Source organism: Eleutherodactylus coqui, chromosome 3 (genome assembly GCF_035609145.1).
Source record: "Eleutherodactylus coqui strain aEleCoq1 chromosome 3, aEleCoq1.hap1, whole genome shotgun sequence".
In the NCBI taxonomy this organism is placed as follows: domain Eukaryota; kingdom Metazoa; phylum Chordata; class Amphibia; order Anura; family Eleutherodactylidae; genus Eleutherodactylus; species Eleutherodactylus coqui.
Genome location: NC_089839.1, coordinates 63,205,543 through 63,225,987, shown reverse-complemented (window position 1 = coordinate 63,225,987; position 20,445 = coordinate 63,205,543).

Genomic DNA, 20,445 nt, shown 5'->3' with positions numbered 1-20,445 from the left:
AAATCTTTTTCCTCCTGGGATCCACCTGCGATCCCCCTCCATACACACCCATAACTGTATGTCCTGTGTCGTTGAGGGGTTAAAAGATTGAGTCCCATCTGCAAATTGCATAAGAATGGTGCATGCCATGAGTTTTTCTCACAATCCATGTAAGAAAACTGTGCCTTTCCACACTGACTAATATGGGGCTGCATGCTAACCAAGTGTTGTCCTTTTTTAATCAGACAGCACGTGGACTAAAAGAACGCTACCGTACAGGAGGCCTGAGGGGTTTTAAGGATTAGGGCTTAAACAGACAAACGTTTTTCCTGAGGTTTTTTCGTGCGTGAAACTCAAGCCCACAAAACATGACCAAGTGAACCTATTAATGGGTTTGCTCTCATGAGTGTGTTAGATGTGCAAATTTTGCGCATGAGATAGATAGGTCCTACCCTATTCTTCTGCGTGTTATGCAAAACGCTGCCATAGAAGTCTATAGTGGCTTCAAAAAAAATCAAGGTGAAGGGTATGACATGGCGGACAACCCTTGTTCATTCGCAAATACACTCTGTAGCAGTGAGCGTATTTGCACATACACTCATGCGTGGAAGCCCTTACAAAAATGTGCTTCCAAAGACAGCACCCCACCACCCATTGGTTGTGTATGATATTGCAGCTCAGCCCTATCACACACAGCCCATGGCAGGTGTGGCGTCGCGTCTGCAAGAAACTTGCCATGTTTTTGTAATCCTGGGCAACCCCTAAAATATTTTCTAAAAATCATATTTTTAGAATCAGTGATGATTTTACTATTTTCTTCTATGTATATGCCGTTTCATATACTGTAAGCTAATCAGGTCGGTCGTTCCCGCCATGTCTTTTGGTTCCAAATACATTTTTGTTAAGCATTTTTTTTTTATTTCAGACTGTGACAAATGTAGCATTTTGGAGTTCGAAAAGCCTTCAAAAACACTTCAAAACTGTTAGATCAGCAACAGAAGATTAGAGTATACAACACACTTTGAGGTTTCATAGCACACATGTGGGCAGCATATAAAAGGAGCAGACTCAAAAGTTCAGTACGAGGACACCATCCAGACCTTAATGCCTTTCATTGAAGCAGTCTTGCTGTAATTTGCCATTTTTAAACAAATGTGTCTTGTACAGTTTCTTGTCAGTTTTATAGTTGAAACATTGACCATATTCTATAAAGGAAAGGCTCTGAGAAAGCCCTACTAACTGCTGAAGCCTTGTCGGAAGCCATGTGCAATGAGATATTTGTTGACATAGTCTTACAAATTTCCAAGCTGTGACATCATTATTTCCTCCCCATTTGAAGTGTCACTAGCTCATAATCTGGATGTTGAAAGCCTCTGGGAGCAGCTCCCACTTTTTTCTGTTTACTAATGTAGCGGTCTTTATTTATAGCTAAGTAACGGTGAATGTGGCTTAAAAGGGCTCCGTTTATTATCATTACTGCAGAAACCACTAAAAAGAGTTTTAATCCGTCCATAAAAGCTTTATTTTTTGCTGTCTTGCATATTTTTCCTTTGTATTGTTACCGTTATCACTTAAGGCTACAGACCTACCCTGGGGTGCAAGACACATGTATGTAAATATAAATGTACTACAGTGGTACAATAGGCGTACTGTCAATGAATGGAAAAGAATCCGCTTTACCAGGTACTGATTTGGCTTTGGAGGCAGCCCAATGGGGACCCGTGTTTTTCACCTTTTCACCCTGTCAATTGGGATCTGGTCTTTGCTGCGGGATCCCCAAGCCATTAATCACAGAAGTATTCTTAGTTATGTAGCAGCTTATTCTACATGAGTACAAAGAGCATTACCTAAGGGTGTGAACAAAAACCAAGGGTCTGATTACATGGAATGGCTATCGCTCAGTTTATTGTTGGATTGAGCGAAACATTCCGATCATCATTCAGTGTAAACGCCGCCATGATAATTCATTTGCCTATCTTTGTCATTGGCTATATACATGTCTAAAAATAAAATGATGATCAACCCATGCAAACAGGCAGTCATTCATCTATGAATGACTGCCTGTTTATTGTGAATAGGCAGCTGGAAGTGACCTCCAGTTTGATCTGCCTCCATTCACTGACAAACACTAGAGTGATAATTGTTTAGTGTAAAGGACCCTTAGTTAAGATCAGGGCAAGTGGCATAAATTTCAGGACAGGAGTCAGGCAAGAGGTCATGGCTGGCAGAACAGGTGCATTATGATAAGCAGTCCAAGTCGGGGCAGGCAGAGAGAGAATAGTTCAATAAAAGTAGCCAATATCAGAATAGTCAGAAACAAGCAGGAGTCAGAAAACCAGCACACAAACAACTCATCAAGCCTTAGCACGTAGAACCAAATTGGGAAGGATGCTTAATAAAGCCAGGACTATGTATGGATAGGTTAGAGGGAAAATTAGCAGAATGCATACTGGCCCTTTTAAGCATGGGGGTAGGCGCTTCCACCGCCCTATAAGCAGAAGCTAAAGACTCGGAGTTGGGAAGGACGTGGCATCAGCCACATGGAGAAAAGTGTAAATGGTGAGCAACCATGGCAGCAGCAACCTGAGCCAAGATAGTGGCCATGGCGGTGCCCCATGACACATAGCAATCCTTGCTCATAACAATTTAGGAGTTCTATCAATTTCAACCAGGGATGGTCTGACTATTCAGGTACAGCTGAGGATGCAGATCAGTAGGGTGACTTACAGCTCTGTACTGTATAGCTTTATATTTCCGAACACTAGATACAGATTTATACACCTCCCATTAGTTTAAGGAGACCTCTATAAATCCTGATGCATGATGAGGGTGATTTGAGGGATTATATAAATAAAACTCAGTGCCATCCCCCACGATTTGCAATACAATTAATTTCTGGGATTACAAAAAAGTGAAATCTGCAAAAATGAGAAAATAAGTTAAGAGAATTACTATAAAACTTTTTACTGGTCTCCTGTGCTCAAGTGTGATGACTAGGCCACAGTGAGAATGCATCATATCAGTTTGCTGGGTTGTACATGGTAGGCTGAGAGAGTTCATCCATAGGTATGGAAAATCCCATGGCAGCTGTTGGACAATACAGCCAGATGACCTGGCATTACCTTGACCGCATCATCACTTCAGCCTAGTTGTTGTGCCAGACCATGCAAAACCAGTCTAATTTAAAAAAGGGATAGTACCAAACAGATTGAGGATGCAAAGTTATCCAGAAGTATGACCCCATTGACCATAAACTTTTATCCAAACCACAAAAGATCACATGTGTGCAATGGAAAGCCGAATGGCAGGGATCCAGTGTGAATTTTGAAAGTTAGAGTAATAGGAGACTTTTTTTATGGTTGCCGGAAATTTTGTACTCTGGAAAACTCCTTTGAAGGAAAAAAGTTATAAATTAAACTGTACCTGTCATTTCACCAAATACTGAAATACACACAGGGGCTTGTAGCTCTTACGCCTCGGATTCTGTAGCAATGTCATTTGGGGCACATGCCTTTCTTCTTTTCCTGAAAGTGCCCTAGAGCTGCTGCACTACTATAATCCATCGACTCCTTTCAAGTGGCCAATAACCCTGCCTAAGAGGTATGCCAGAACTAAGGAGCTACCCACAAGAGGTCAACACAGCCTCTATGATGTCACCAGCCCAAAGCATAGGGGATAGTGAAGTAAGACCTCTGAGCCCAGTGCCTCCACAGGTCCCAAGTAATTAGCAGCTCTTAAAGATATTAGAGACTTATTGGCCCTTTACATGGGTTGATTATCGCTCAAAATCTGTTCATACGAATGAATTTGAGTGATAATCTACAGAGTAAATGCACTGAAATTGTTAATTTTTAAGTCACCTTAAGGCCTTAGTCACACGGGCGCATCGGCTTTCACGCCGAGCCGATATACGTTGTCCTCATGTGCAGGAGGGGGGGGAGGATGGAAGAGCCAGGAGCAGGAACTGAGCTCCTGCCCCCTCTCTGCCTCCTCTCCGCCCCTCTGCACTATTTGCAATGAGGAGAGGCTGGACGGGGGTGGGGCTAATTCTCGGCACTTAGCCCCACCCCCGTTTCGCCTCTCGCCATTGTAAATAGTGCAGAGGGGCGGAGAGGAGTCAGAGAGGGGGCGGGAGCTCAGTTCTTGCTCCTGACTCTTTCATCCTCCCCCCCCCCCCTGCACATGAGGACAATGTATATCGGCTCGGCGTGAAAACTGAGCCGATATACGTTCGTGTGAATGCACCCTAAAAACCATTGCTGAATCGCTGGTTTCTCATTCCATATAAATGCTCCCCCGCTTAGAAGTTGAAGCGCAGAGTGAGAAGCCCGCGACCCAGTGGTGAACTCTGTCGGTGTAAACGCTCTTCACGAGCGCTAATGACCTTAGCAGTGACATCGGCGCTCGTCCAGTCATTTACCCAACTCTCGGACCATTTAAAAGGGCTATTAGTAGTTTGCTATGAGAATCATATACTTTGCAAACAATCTAAACTCTATATATTTAGTATGTGTGTGTGTATATATATATATATATATATATATATATAGTCCTATAACACTAATATATATACTAGTAATTATTAAGAAATTATAGTACCAGTGTTTTTGGTGGCGCAATGCGCCGCACAGCTCTGCTACGTGCACGTCACACACACAGCACTGCGACATACATTGTTCATCCCATACAACAGGAATCAGATGCAGCACAGCACTGGAGATGAAGGATGTGTGATGAAGCCACCATCATGCTCCATCCCTGATCACATGACAGTGATGCTCATCCCAAGTGAAAGACTTACATGCTCTGCCCCTGATCACATGACAATGATGTCATCAAAGGTCCTTCATCGCCAGTGAGTGAGTTACATGCTCCGCCCGTTATCAGATGACAGTGATGTAATTAAAGATCCTGCATCCTTGTGCAGATTACGGGCGGACTACAAACCCCCTGCGGCCTCAGTTGCTATGGAATACTAGCGAACACTTAGCTGGTCAGCAGCCATGTGCGTACAAGACCTGTGATGATGTCACCATCATGTGATCAGGGGCGGAGCATGTAACTGCCTCACTGGGGATAAAGGACCTTTGATGACATCACCATCATGTGGTGGAGCATGTAAGTCACTCACAAACCCACTCACTCACGCACGGACAGACAGGTCATCATTAGTATTTTAATAAATATATATATTAGTGTTGTAGGACCATTCCTTGCAAGAAGATATTATTCTTTTAATGTTTAAGTGAATATTATCCATCGTATTGAGAAGGTATTAAAGAGTAGACTAAAGTAAGGTTGTTTGCTTTGCTTACTTCTATTTCTTATTTACTCTCAAATCGTTATTTGCCTATTGTCTGTGTTCTTCAATAAATCCTGTATATCATTTTGTTTTTCCATTGGCTCCGTTGTATTCTGAAACGTGCATCATGCACCCCATCCCACAATACTGTGACTTCCCTGAGAAGTCTGCCAGTACTATACCCCCTGCCACTTTCTTTTCCCTTAATTGCTGCCTGCATTTGAGCAATGGGAGTGCTGCCCCCATCTGAAGCCTGGCATCTCCTCACTAAATGGAGGGAACAAGCAGTAGGACATGCAAAGTGTTAGTGCACAATAAAGTAGTAATACTCGTTAGTGACTGTCAGCAACTTCTACCAATGGATCTGAGCACCACAGAGCTGTTATCAGCAAGAGCACAATGATATCTGTTACTATATGCAGGAGGTCGGCAGTAATCACGGGAAGAGCTTTTGATATCTGCAGTATTGACACAACCGTAACACAGCTGTCTGGGAGACAATATGGCTGTCTTGTAGAGGGAGAGGGCTTTATCAAGACTGATGGCTACTTATCATATAGAGGTGTTTCACTAGTTCACAAGGCATGTAGTGTAGCAGCTGATGAAAGCAGAATGAACACACCCTATGTACTACACTGAGCTCCCTTATTTTAAGCCATCTGTTACTAGAGACGGGCATCACTTGACAACAGGCAGTGGACAGCATACTAGTGGGAAAGGAAATGCCTATTACCGAGCACTTTGGAACGATATTTCAGGTCCAAATCGTCCATTTTAGTAAATAAAGTGAACTGCAATTTTCTTAATTATCACATTGTCTTTCCAATTAACATACATTTGTTAAAATGATACAGACCATTTAAAGCATAATGATGAAGCAGCACAAATCCATCTTGGGTCAACTGGCTACTAAATTATAGAGGCGCGGCTATGCTATTTCAGTAGCACACACGGCCATTCAAAATGGCAATAGTCGCATTACGTAAGTAGTGTTTCCGCGCATCGCATGACAAAACACGAAAAGTAACATACCTAACTTCCATGTTGGCGCTGCTACATTAGTAGAAAACTTTTTTATAGGTGCCCGTTTCACAGTCCAAGCAATTCTCCATTTACCTTTAACTCCAACATCCATTGTATTTGACAAAAGAGAACAATAACTGCTAAAAAGTATTTCTATTACCGGTACTTTTAAAATTATTATAACTTTTTTCAATGTACTCATTCCGTTTTCGCCTGATGTTTCCATTATTTTTTTTTTCCTCCTGTTGATAATAACATCACTCAGTTCGAACAAGGAGGGGAAAAAAAGCAAAAGTAAAATCACTCTTTATTTCATATGACATGATAAATGCCCAAAATGTAAGTACTGACTGAAACCTCACTGAAAGGGCCCTTATAATTATGGAGCGATTGCCAGAATTCCCAAGAAGCTCAAGACATTTCTCTCCACTCATCGTCAGCTTTTGGCATTTGCCATTTTCTAAATTCTGCCAGATCACAGCTCACATTTCACAAACAATATTTGCAATTGTTAAACATCCAAGTATGAATCAAATTCTCATGCTCTTGAATGTATCACCTGCAGCCAGGAATTATAGGGTAATCTTAAGCAGTTCACATTGCTGGAGTACTTTATTTCAACACCTGACAGGATAGAAGTAAGAACTTGTCAAACTGTTCTTGAGGTTTTCTTGCTGTACAAGGAGATCTGCAAGGAGTCTGTCAGTAATATGCTATATAGACATAACAGGTAATGGTTGTAATGATCTTGTGATAATAGTTACTGTCCTAGGAGAATTGGAGATGTCAAAGCCAAAAAGAGTGCAAACTATTCGGTATGTTTAGCTAGCTGCTTCTGTCTTCTGTCTGAAATAATGGAGTCAATGTCATTATCTTTACCTTGTTGAATATGTCTAGCTATGTGAACAGTTGAACTTAGTATGTATTATATATACAGTGCAATCATTTCCCGCCATTATGGAAAAAGTGACCAATATTTTGATGGACTGATATTGTAAAGATCTATATTGGTAACAGCTCTTGATAATCGTTGTTTTACATATTTTGATTTTTTTATAATTGGACTGAACAATGGGTCTGCTAACATGCCAGCAAGGTTTCAGGGTGCATATGGCCATTCCCTTTTTTTACAGTAGGTCTGCAATGCTATTCTTGCTCTCAAAAGGAGAATCATAGAATGGTAGAGTTGGAAGGGGCTTCCAGGGTCATCGGGTCCAACCCCATGCTCAGTGCAGGATTCACTAAATCATCCCAGACAGATGTCTGTTAAGCCTTTCTTTGAAGACTTCCATTGAAGGAGAGCTCACCACCTTCCATGGCAACCTGTTCCACTCATCGATCAGCCTCACTGTCTAATATCTAATTTGTGTCTCCTCCCTTTCAGTTTCATCCCATTGCTTCTAGTCTTTCCTTGTGCGGATGAGAATATGGCTGATCCCTCTGCACTGTGACAGCCCTTCAGATATTTGTAGACAGCTATTAAAGGGGTTGTCCCGCGGCAGCAAGTGGGTCTATACACTTCTGTATGGCCATATTAATGCACTTTGTAATGTACATTGTGCATTAATTATGAGCCATACAGAAGTTATAAAAAGTTTTTCACTTACCTGCTCCGTTGCTAGCATCCTCGTTTCCATGGAGCCGACTAATTTTCGCCGTCTAATGGCCAAATTAGCCGCGCTTGCGCAGTCCTGGTCTTCTTCTTTTTTCAATGGGGCTGCTCGTGCTGGATGCCGGCTCCGTGTAGCTCCGCCCCGTCACGTGCCGATTCCAGCCAATCAGGAGGCTGGAATCGGCAATGGACCGCACAGAAGCCCTGCGGTCCACCGAGTGAGAAGATCCCCGCGGCCATTTTCATCAGGTAAGTAAGAAGTCACCGGAGCGCGGGGATTCAGGTAAGCGCTCTCCGGTGTTCTTTTTTAACCCCTGCATCGGGGTTGTCTCGCGGCGAACGGGGGGGGGGGGGGTTGAAAAAAAAAAAAACAGTTTCGGCGCGGGACAACCCCTTTAAGTCTCCTCTCAGCCTTCTTTTTTACAAGCTAAACATTCCCAGATCCTTTAACTGTTCCTTATAGGACATGATTTGCAGACCGCTCATCATCTTGGTAACTCTTCTCTGAACTTGCTCCAGTTTGTCAATGTCTTTTTTTAATTGGGGTGCCCAGAACTGGACACAGTATTCCAGATGAGGTCTGACTGATGGGCATAGGTGCAACTACCCTTGCCTCTACGCACCATAGCGCAAGAGTTTGAAAAAAAATGCAGGAGGATAAGTCCTGCCTGCCTTTTGTGCACATAGTATTAGGGCAGGTCCCATCTTTTCTCTGATGCACAATTAACAACCGAGAAAAGCGCTAGTGAATATGAAACCACTGAAATCAATTGAAATCAGTGGTTTGGTTTGGTTCCGTTATGCTGCCATGATTATCACGGGAGAACACCAAGTTTGTCTAAAGCCACCATAAGGAAGAGCAGAGGGGGGCTAATTACCTTACATGAAATAGCAGAACCCTGACTGACCCCACTAGAGTCAATAGCGTTCATCAGTATCAGTTGATCTGTTACTGCGTCATACAAAACTTTCAATCACATATTTAAGTAGAAACACAGAAATTAATAAAATATAACCTAAATATCTAAAATGGCTTTCAATGTGCTTATCCAAGAACAATCCAATATAATTATGGTTAACTTCTCTAATGTCCTGGTAAGGGAGGACATGATATTTGATAAGATATAAGACTTGTAATAGTTAAAATATATATACAAAATATTAATTCTCAAAAGATTGTGAATAATATAAGCCTATACAAAAAAATAGATTAGGGTGGTTTCACATGCAGAAATTTTGGGAAAAACACCACTGCTATTTTAGATGCAATTTTGTGATTGTCAAAAACAGAAGATTAGTTTATCCTTTGGAAAGGAAAAGTACAAGTCTGTCTGTCACGAACCAAGCCGCATGGCATGTGGTACAAATGGGACTGCAGTGGTTGACATATTTCCACTCCCTTAATCCTGCACTTATTGCTAACACAGTCTTACACGCCCCACAAAATACTCACTGCTACCACTGATTATTTTACTGCAAGGCAGATTGGCCACCTAGATTCTGGTCATTTATTGGGTAACGGCATTCCCGTCTCTCTAGCAGTCACAATTACCACACTTATTGGGGTCTATGTTTTTTTTATATACATTAACAAGGACTGTGCTTAATAAAGTTTTAGACTTTATTACATGAAGTAGCAATGCTTATAAAAAGTATATAAAAAGATAATATAAAAAGGAATACAGTATATACAATAAAGCATGACAATTATGATACCAGACCTTCCCATTAGATCAGTTAAGAAATCGGGTCACTAGAAGAAGAGCGGGAGACAGGTACATCCTGTAGGTGGTACAGTCTGAATGCAGGCTGATTAGATTCAGGAAATTTCAGGATGATTACACTATTTAATATTTTGGTCATGTCTCCCCATGAGGATCTCCTAGAGGTAAGCCATGACCACCATATTTCATAAAATGCTTTTTATCAACAGACACTAAGTAAGTCATAGATATGATTATCTTCGGTCTACATACTATGGAGGAACCATAATTTTCAGGTATTAATCTCCCCATTGTATTAATACAGTTCTTATATTCTGGCTAATCCAGATATGATTTCAATGAGATCAAAGCCACCTATTAGGCTTCCTGCTCTGACCTTAATGATGACATCCAGCATCACTGCACTGATAGTGGGTCAAGCAATTAGCTAATCATCAGGGATTGCAAGCTGCAGATCTTCACGATTCAATTCTAAATGTCCCCCAAAAAAACTTTAATGCCTCCCTGACACAGGCGTTTCCAGAAACACAGTGTTTTTCATTGCTGCATTTACTGTGGTTTCAGCAGCATTGTCATGCATTTTTAACAACGTTTCGGCTGCGTTTTCAGCATAAGGAACCCGAAAAAAATCAATACTCACCTAGCCGGCGCCATCCAGGTCCCTGACACTGCTTTCCGGAGCCCCGGGCAGGCTTCCGGGCTCTTGAAAGCGCCAACAGAGCATCTTTTGCTACTGAAGGAGTTTGCAGACCCCACCTCCAGCAAGAGATTGCTCTGATTGGCTGAGCTCGCAGGCTTAGCCAATCACACCCAGCACTGGATGCACCAATCACAGCCATTCATTGAATGGCTGTGATTGGTTCATCGAGCGCTGGCTCTGTTTGGCTGATCCAACACTTGATGAACCAATCAGAGCAATCTCTTGCTAGAGTCGGGGTTTCAAACGCCATCATTAGCAAAAGATGCTCTGTCGACAATGACAAGGGCCCGGCAGCCTGCCCAGAGCTAAAAATGGCCAAAGATAGAACATGCATCACTGTCAAAGCGCAGCGTTGGAGGCATTTTTGTGTGAGCACCCTAACTGAAATAAATGGAAGCATTGTACAGCGTTTAGCGCTGCCCCTGAAAAGGCTAAACACTGTACAAAAATGCCTGTGTGACAGAGGTCTAACACAGAGCCATTACTGCTTGAGCAGTAATATTCTTTGTCAATAAAATGTAACTTAGCTCTTCTCATAATACATCATAGTAGAAGAAGAGTTATTAGAAATTTGATTGGATTGGAGTTTCAAATTCCCCGCCTCCAGGAAGTGCTGGCTGTGAATGGTTCTTGAGCGCTGTGGCTTAGCCAATCAGAGCCAGCACTCAATGAACCAATCACAGCCATTGCATATTGCATTGAATGGCTGTGATGAGTTTATCGAACACTGGCTCTGTTTGGCTGAGCGATTAGCCAATACTGATGAATGATCAGAGATAACAGAAAGAATATGGTCTTACATTAGCTTTTGTCTGTTTATTTAACTTAGTGTTGTATGCAGGACACTTTGTGAAATGTTGTGTGACATAAAGTAACCTGAAGCAGAATCCTGAGAGGTTCGAAAGCTCGCATTAACATCATGTATTTTCGTTAGCCAATAAAAGGTATCATATCTACAAGATTACTTGGTTTCTCTTGCTGTGAACAATCACATTTTACTCTACTGGCTAATACAGTGTCAACCTTTCTCATTATAGTGTAACCGAGGTATGGTTTTAAACCATTTCCACCAGATGAAAAGCAGACAAATCCTACAGCTTGCTTAGCTTTTTTCTGTAACTCTCTTAGGGCCCTTTTAGATGAGCCAGACACATCATTGGCTCCTTCGAACAGGAAGTCATTTGGAATCATTTAGTCTTTTACATTCGCTGTATAGTGAATGAGAAGGACTGAACGAACACTGTTTAAACCGAATGATAAGAGAACGAGTCAACGATGATTTTTGTGCCTGCATGAAAGGAACAAGCAAAAAGCAAGTGATTCTCGTTCGTCGTTGACGCGCGTTTAGACTGAACACTATCATTCAATTCTTTGCTTGTTGGGACACTTTTTGGAACGATAATTATCATTCTGTCTAAAAGCCCTCTTAGGCTTTAACCCTTTCCAATCCACTGTCTGACGTCTAAAGACATTCTGATTAGAGGCTGTACAGCTCCAATGTCGGAAGATGTCCGGCAGGGTATTCTTACTGTATATTACTGGCCGCACTGTTGTTGGGGGCTTCTCCAGCATGTCCCACACTGCAGTACTGGCTCTAGCCAGCAGATGGTGCCATTGTATACCGGCAGAAACAGAAAGCCCCCTAGGAAATCCTGAATCCAAAATTGGATTGCAAAGGGTTAATGAAGAGAGAAGAGCAAGTGTGGGCAACACTTCATTCACTCTGTGCTTGGATGCAGTGACTAGTGTCCATATCTATGGGTGATAAGGTAGAATCCTAGAATGGTAGAGTTGGAAGGAACCTCCAGGATCATCGGGTCCAACCCCCTGCTCAGTGCAGGATTCACTATATAATCCCAGACATGTAGATTGGTAGTCAAGGGACCACTCAATATTCGATTACATTGATGCGCCATAAGTGTCTATGCTAGGAATTCTCCTTTAAGTGAGCAGAAACCTAAATGTCTGGTGAACAGGACTGATGCAACCACTATCTCCAGTAGCAGACAGGTGGTCAATAGTGGATGCGATATCTAAATTTTCATGAATCCTTCTACATAAATGACTAAGACCAAATAAGGTGCGGCAATGAAATACATCACAATATTCATGCTCTGTAATAGCATTCTACTATACCACAACTGATCTGATGGCCTGGCACTTGTATTGATGCGATTCATTTACATCTTAATTTCACATACCTCTAACATTGGCGTCCCTTGCACTTTTTCTGCTTCACTTACTGCGTGCGTATCAGTAATTATGTATACTTTACTGACATCTGCTGGTTGGGAAAAAAAATCCATTTAACATATTGATTTGTAGTCTCGCCAAGCACAAATGAAAGCATTGAGCAACATGGTGTTATAAGTCATATAACATATGAGTGTACGCGAGTGTCATACTGTGAGGTAAATTCTGTGTCTAAAATTCTGTTTTATTTAGCACATAATCAAAATAAAAAATGTCACCAGCTCCAAAAATGTGAACATTAAACCTAAAATATGAGAGTATCCCTGGAAACTGTATGTGCTCATTTAATTTGTGTGTGGTCATTTTGCTTTGAAGTCTTCGGAAGGTGAGGCGCCTCAGGAAGGGAATGATTGAGAGATGTAGGGAAGTGACTAAAAGCTACAGTAATGATGGAAAATTCATGAACAAACCACAGTTGACACACTAAGTTAATGAGATTTGACCCAGCAGGAAGAATTGCAAATTAAACAAACCATTAAAATTTCCATCATAGTTTGCGTTGCATGTCTTTCATTATGCAAAAAGTCCGGCTATTGCAGTGTCATTTTCCATGTAACTCGCTGTTATGTATCACCAAGGATCATCCCACTTTGGACATTCAGAGTTATATGAAAAGTGATGGTCCGTAGTAAAGTCATAATAGAAGTAATTATATGCTTGGTGTATCTAGCATACCTCTTTAGTCTTAAAGAACAGTTCAACTTTCAATTTACTGGTTACTTAAGAACAAAAATTCAGTAACTATGCAAATACATTGCTTATAAAACGTGTACTGATCCTGAGTTGTAGCTTCTCCTATAATTGCTGCATTCGAGTAGGATGCAAACATCTAATCCGGATCAGACATAATATATGTCCCAAATGGACGGATATACACACAATATTCTAACTCAGATAACAAAAAATTATTGTAACAAAGACAAAAAGTGGGGAGAAAGGGAAACTTGACACTGTTCTATTTATATGAGGAGATCTTGCCTAAAAACGGAGTACTTGCCCTAATGAGGGCAACCCCACACCAGAAATTTAGGGTAATCCTGATTGTTCATAGTTGAAAACATGCAGAATGGTTGGAATATCGCTTTACAATGTATGCAGTGTTAGATGTTGAGCGAGCTCAGGAAAACAATATTCTAATATTTATATATATATATATATATATATATATATATATATATATGTATAGCAGTGAGAAAATAGATGTAACAGCATGCCAGATACATTAAAGCCAAACAGACTTATCTGAATCGTGGAACAGAACAAGGGTCACCAAGATGACTAGAAACAGCTTCACTGCAGAAGTATAACCGGTGTTCTCTGTGAGGAGGGGCTGGAATAAATGTGAGCAGATAAGTGCTGATTACATATTATATGGTTTAAACTACGTACAAAAATTTAAAAACCTAAATAATGATTACAAAGAAATGGATTATCCCCAAAACATTTGAGAAATTAGCATTAGTGAGGGTCCAGTCCATGAGCCGTAACTTTATCAATCCGTCCAAGTATGGATTACCTATGGCTCCCAATAAAGTGACCCAATCTCTTCTGTACTAATCACAGATTTAAGTCCAAATCTCCTTCCTACACAACAAATCTTAAGAAGGACCACTGACTTCTTTGGTACATATTTCATACTTTGTTTTTCAACTAGAAAAAAATAACTGATATTAAAGAAACATAGATGAGAAGACAGAGAATATTGCATTTCCTGCTCTGTTAGAGTAAACTTATATTTGTTAGTGTATTGGCAAATCATATCTAAACTCTGGGAGAAAAACATTGATGACTTATCCATCGAGTAGAGTGTAATTATTCAACTATAGGTGCTACGGTGCTCCATTGAGTGCCAGTTCCTGTTCTTTATTTACCATCTGTACATATGACTGTCTGGTGCTGTAGGTCAGTCCTATTAATTTGACTAGTAATCACTGCTATATAGTGCTTGCATACAGCTCTCTTAGATGTAAGCCCTAAAGGAATGGCATTCGATTTTGAGTAACATGATTTATTTTGGAACATCTGAGGCCCCCGGTTACAGTATGGGCCCATAGATTTCTATGGGCACCATATTCAGGATCCATGTGATCCATGGGCATGATATTAAAAAAAAGGGTCCGACTCCCAATCAAGATTTTAAGAAATGTAGGGGGGAATTTCAACTGATCAATATCATAACACTATTCATTGCCTATTGTTCATAGTTGAGGTCCTTACCTATTGGTATTTATCTCAACATTCCTTTATTATTGTCTAAGGAACTGTATATTTGGTACAGTATTTTTTCTCGAAAAGACGTCCAACACATCGAGCAGTCATATATCGTGCCATTAGCTAAACACTTCCTCTGCCAGGACTCCTGTCTTCAGGATCTCAATAGCAGGTTATACTTGATCTATTAATAACAGTCCTTGATATTTATAAGACGCTCACTGTATATTTAGTTTAGACCCATTCTTTCCTTGGACTGTTGTCCACATCCTTCGGTACATTCCACTGAATACAATATACTTGTGTCTTCCTTAACCCTACCTTCCCAAATGCCTTAAAAAAGCTTTAATCACTTTTCGTAAACTTTCTGAGCTATGTTCATGATTTGATCATACAGCAAAGTTATTATGAGCATACTTTTAACACATTTCTTTTTACTCATCAGGGTCCGTACATACCATATAATGATTTCATTCAGTAGCTTCTGGCCAAGCATGGAAAGTGCTGGAAAGAAAATCCCACAGAGTTTAGATGACCTTTTCCTAACTTTAGATTTTTTTCCTGTTTTCCTTTCTGGTTTTTGCCAGGTATAACATAAATATTCATCAGCTGATATTTGCAGTAGTTGTGAAATTATAAATGAGGCCAAAAGGCTTCCCCACCACTCCATTTGCAAAATGGCAGCTTCTGGTCTTAGCTCACAGCCAAGCAACAATTTCCGAAATCCCCTAAGTGTACTCCAAGGCTTTCAAATTCAGTAAAGTTTTAATGTGTAAAGCAGAAATTCTGTCTCTTTTATATTTGCCATGGGATTACAGAAAAAAAATACATTACTTTGCTTCCATTTAAGCTTTCTGAAGTCTTGACGTAATAGACAGACGTGCTGGCAGCCGAAAGTTGTTGGTTGATTTTTCGAATTTTCTGTTAAAAAGTGAAATGTTTTAATGTAATAATTTATGTCTATTGTTTTTCTGTAACTAGAAACATCATTTCAATTTCTGGAAAAAAAAAAAAAAAGAATATTTTCTTTTTTCATAAATAACCACTAAATATATCACGGAATATTAATTTCATTACGCCTAATAAAATGATGGAGAAATGATGAAGTCATGATGCCTAATTTATAGGATGGAAAGTCAATGCTAAGCAGGCGGAAGAATTTTTTGAATGCAAAAAAGTGGTGTCATTTGCATAGAATTTATATCTCATTAGGAGAGCGGTGAAAACTAAGGACGGCACTCTGAACGTAATCATTCATATTTATTCAGGTGTCTCGATTTTGTCATTATACCACCTGTAAGCAAGCATAAGGAAGTCTAGACATGCACAATTACAGTACGGAAATTCTAGTAGACCAGTTGTAAAGAGCTTTGAAATACTTATTTCTTCCTTCGAACATGTCATCTTCTTTGACATTGGAGTATATCCATTTTACCTGCTGCTCTGGGGGTAAAATGATTCATCTAACATGGCGCTGCAAACACATGGATAACATTAACTAGAGGAACAAGAAAATAAAAAGATCATTTATTTACCTGGTCTGAATTCGCATTTTTTTAATCACAAAACTACCAGTTACAGCGAGAATTTATTTTTTGTCCCATTCAAGAAAAAAAATTTGAGAATTTTTCTCGAACGTCATCAACTCTAGTCATCTATGCACTTGCGATTTTCAAGGGCGTGAAAAAAATTTCAAGTGCTTCCATTAGTTTCAATGGTAAAAATTGTCTCGCATTCGCATGGAATGAAAGTGCTATGTGTTTTTTTTTTATCATGATCTCATAGGAAATAATGAGCGATTCCTTGAGAGGAATCGCCCAAAAATCGGACATGCAGTGACTTTTCAATGTCAGCCAAGTGAACTGCACTGTTTCCACAGTTTCCTACATATGGAAAAAGCATAGTTTGCTCTTCTACACTGTCTCCTTAACTCCCATTCACTTTTATGGAAGTTAGGGAATCAGCATAGCACAGTTCACTTGGCTGTTTCTGTTCTTCCGGCTGCCACATGTAGAGGGGTATTGATTAGAATACCCTTTTGAGGTTGTTTCACACTAAGTATTTCTGGAAAATGCGGCAGTTTTTGTTCCATTTCTTAATATTATGTTTTTGGTTTTTTTAGCCAAAGTCAGACGTGGATTGAAAAATAGAATACATAAAGCAAGAACTTTGTGAGAATAAAATGGCCTAAAAAAAAGGCAATGTGGAAAACCCCATAAAGTAAATCCCCAGTAAAAATGCAAAAATGAAGCCATTTCCCAAAGAAAAGTCATCCAACTTAAAAACTAATGAAAGATGAGAAGAAAAAAGAGGGAGCGCAGCAAATCTATATACCTATGTTTTAGTTTGAAAATGTTTGGTTTTGTTGCCTATTTTGATTACTAAGCAAAACTTTGAGGTATTCGGATTGGAGGGTTCACCGGACCTTTGCAAAAAGTTTTGTTCAGTCCGAATTAGTGTGAACCGAACCAGAAGCTCACATAACACCATAAAACTGGTGTATAACACTGTCTAAAAGCCAAAAAAGTGTTATATGGGGGTTTATGGCTCTTAAAACTGCTATACACCAGTGTTCAGGACTAGTGTTTAACAAACTGAAGCAGTAGAATCCTGTTTCAGGTAGAACTTTACTAAAAACTTGTTAGGTCCTGATATTATACTTCTATGAAAATATGACAGATGTCACCATAACTTGAGATAGCATGGGACCTATGGGGAAACGGTAAGCCATCTCAAGAGAGAGCACAAAACAAATACAATCTCATGTAAAAAGAAGATAGGCAGAGGCTTCATACTTTTCCACTTTGAACAAGAGGGTCAAAAAGACCGGGCATATTGCTAAGTAAGCACATAAGCTTTTTCATTTTTCTTCCATGTAGAATTTTGTTCAATATGCTAAATGTGGTGTAAAAACAAGCTGGTACGGAGTTCAAAAATCACCTCCAAAACCTTCTCAGCCATCCCAGAAGCCGATAATTCTTCAGGGTAGTTTTCTTCTAACCTGCATTTCTCTTTATGTAAAAAAATAGTTATGGAGATAAAATGATTGGGAGCAGGGTTGGAGATCATCATCGGTTGGCTCCAGGCTGGAAGATAGCTTTCACCAAAATTATACTGGTGGTGAATGATGATTTTGCAGTTCATTGGTTGGTTTACTCATCTGCTGTAGTCAAACGTTGTAGTCAGGTACCAAGAGTCTGAATGCATGTAGTGTTAGGGTCCTTTTACATGGGACATCTGTCTGGCGCTTCAGTGCCCAACAGTTGCCCCAGCGATAATTGCTCCATTGCTTTCACACATGAGCGTGACTCAGTGAATGGTGCCGAAGCAGGTCAGAGGTCGCTTTACCCACCCGCCTCTATTCACAGTAAACAGGTCATCACTCCATTATTCATAGATGAACAACAGTCGTTTACACAAGCCAATCATCATTCGATTTTTATGTATGCAGAAACTGAATGACGAATAAATTATCATTCATCGTTCAATTTCTGCCGGTCTTAACGCTGAACGATTATCATTCAGATTTCTGCGATCCAGCAAGAATCTGAATAATTATCATTCAGTGTAAAAAGGCCAATAAGTTGCCCTAATATTCATGTGTTTAGAGAGGTAAGCCACAGTCAGTCAGCTCTAGTGCCAGCTTATCTCCTAGGGAACAAAAGGATCAATTCGACATCCCCAATCCTTCTTTCCCTTGATCTCTTCTGTCGGGGGAAAGTAGAGCCACCCCTATACACATCAGAAAGTTGTCTGGCCTGCCATTATCAGTCGGTTTGGATGATTAAGGTCTAGTGTGTATAAGGATCCTTAGGGCTCAGTCAGACAGGCATTTGTTTTCTGCGCATTGCTTTGCACAGAACGCAAATGCACAAAAATTTGCGTGACGCTTAAAAAAACTCACTTGGCTGTGTATATGTGCACATAAAGTGCACTGTCCGCTATCCCCTGCTGTGGCTTTGACAATTGCAGCAGGGGATTCCTTGGTTGTTGTGACATCCAGGGGTTTCACCTTGTGGTCAATGGGGCCAGCGGCAGAAGGGGGCCCTATTGACATGCAGAGAAGATCGAGATCCTCTTCCACAGCTGCAACACTTTGACAGCATTGTCACAGTGTCCAGTGACAAGGGGACTCCCTGCGGGGATGAAGAAATCCTCTGTGGCAGAGGACCGCAATACTATCCCAATTAATTCAATAGTGGCAGAGCTACAGCCGGCTCCATTGAAAGCCATGAGATGCTGGCAGCCCCCATAGTGATTTTCAGAGAAGGGCTTTTAAATATAAGCCCTTCCCTGAAAATTATCCCTGGAATGTGTAAAAAAATATATACTCACCTCTCCTGAACTGCTAAGAAGGGCTTTCAGCAGACAGGGATTTAAAATCCCCGCCTGCTGAAAGGACTGCCTCTGATTGGCTGAGCTCTGTGACCAATCATAGGCAGCACTCAGCCATTGAATGGCAGCTGAGCTCTGCCTGTGATTGGTCCCTGCGCTCAGCCAATCAGAGGCAGCACTCAGCCATTCATTGAATTCAATGAATGGTTGAATTTAATGGGATAGCATTGCGGTCCTCTGCCACAAATTTTACAGCTGTGGCAGAGGATTTTTTTATCCCCACGGGGAGTCCCCTTGTTACTGAACACTGTGACAATGCTGTCACAGCTCTGGCAGAGGATCCCGATCTTCTCTGTATGTCAATGGGGCCGCCGCAAGGTGAAACCCCTGGATGTCACAGCATCCAGGGGTTGCACATCCAAAAAATGCAGAATGCCGCAGTTACTTGCATTTTAAAATCCGCTGCCCTATATTTACCACTGCACATTTTTGTGTGCAGGTAAAAATTGGGCATTTGACCGCTGCCATTGAAAAGCATTGGTTCTTACACTCAAGCAAAGAAAGTTTTAGCGATTTGTAGAGTAAAAACTATAAACCTGTACTTAGAAGTAACTCTCCACAAGGCAGACATCAAGGAATAGATTAGGTACAAGTTCACTAGGTCATGTCTGAAAGCAATATTTATGACTAAGATAGTACCAGGAGAGAAGAAGTTAAGAGGTTGTTTCATCTCAACAATTGCTTTCCATATGCTCTAACAGTGCATATGGATATTATAGAGGGGGGTCCCTGCACAGGATCTCCCTCCACAAGCAGAGTGCTGCTAACAAAGAGCAATTCTCAGTCTGGTGGACTCGGCCCTTTCATTCGCGTGGCCTGCATGTAATACTCCAATAAAAAATATGTACAACCAGCTCAACTGCATCAAAGACGCACAGACTTATTTGATGCAAAGGACGTAGAGAAAGGAAAATCTATGACTAAGGGCTCTGAAACACATAAGAAGACATGCTGTCATTGTTTTCCTTGTAGTTCGTTTATTAAGTTGAAATAAAGTCAAATTTTTACTTGGACCCTGGACCTTTTTCCTTTTCTGCATGCAATACTCAATTTCCCCTGCCGAAGCTTCTCCTGATGATAGTAGCTGAACAGGTAGTTTATGAAGTCTGATCCAAAGTGATCACTGCTCGGACTTCAATTCTTATTGGTTTGTATTATGTACAAAATGTTTCCCCTGGATGTCGGCTTTTATACTCTGGATTTCCCTGTGCAGGTTGCAAGCAGCTTGCCATTTTAGCAGTAAGGC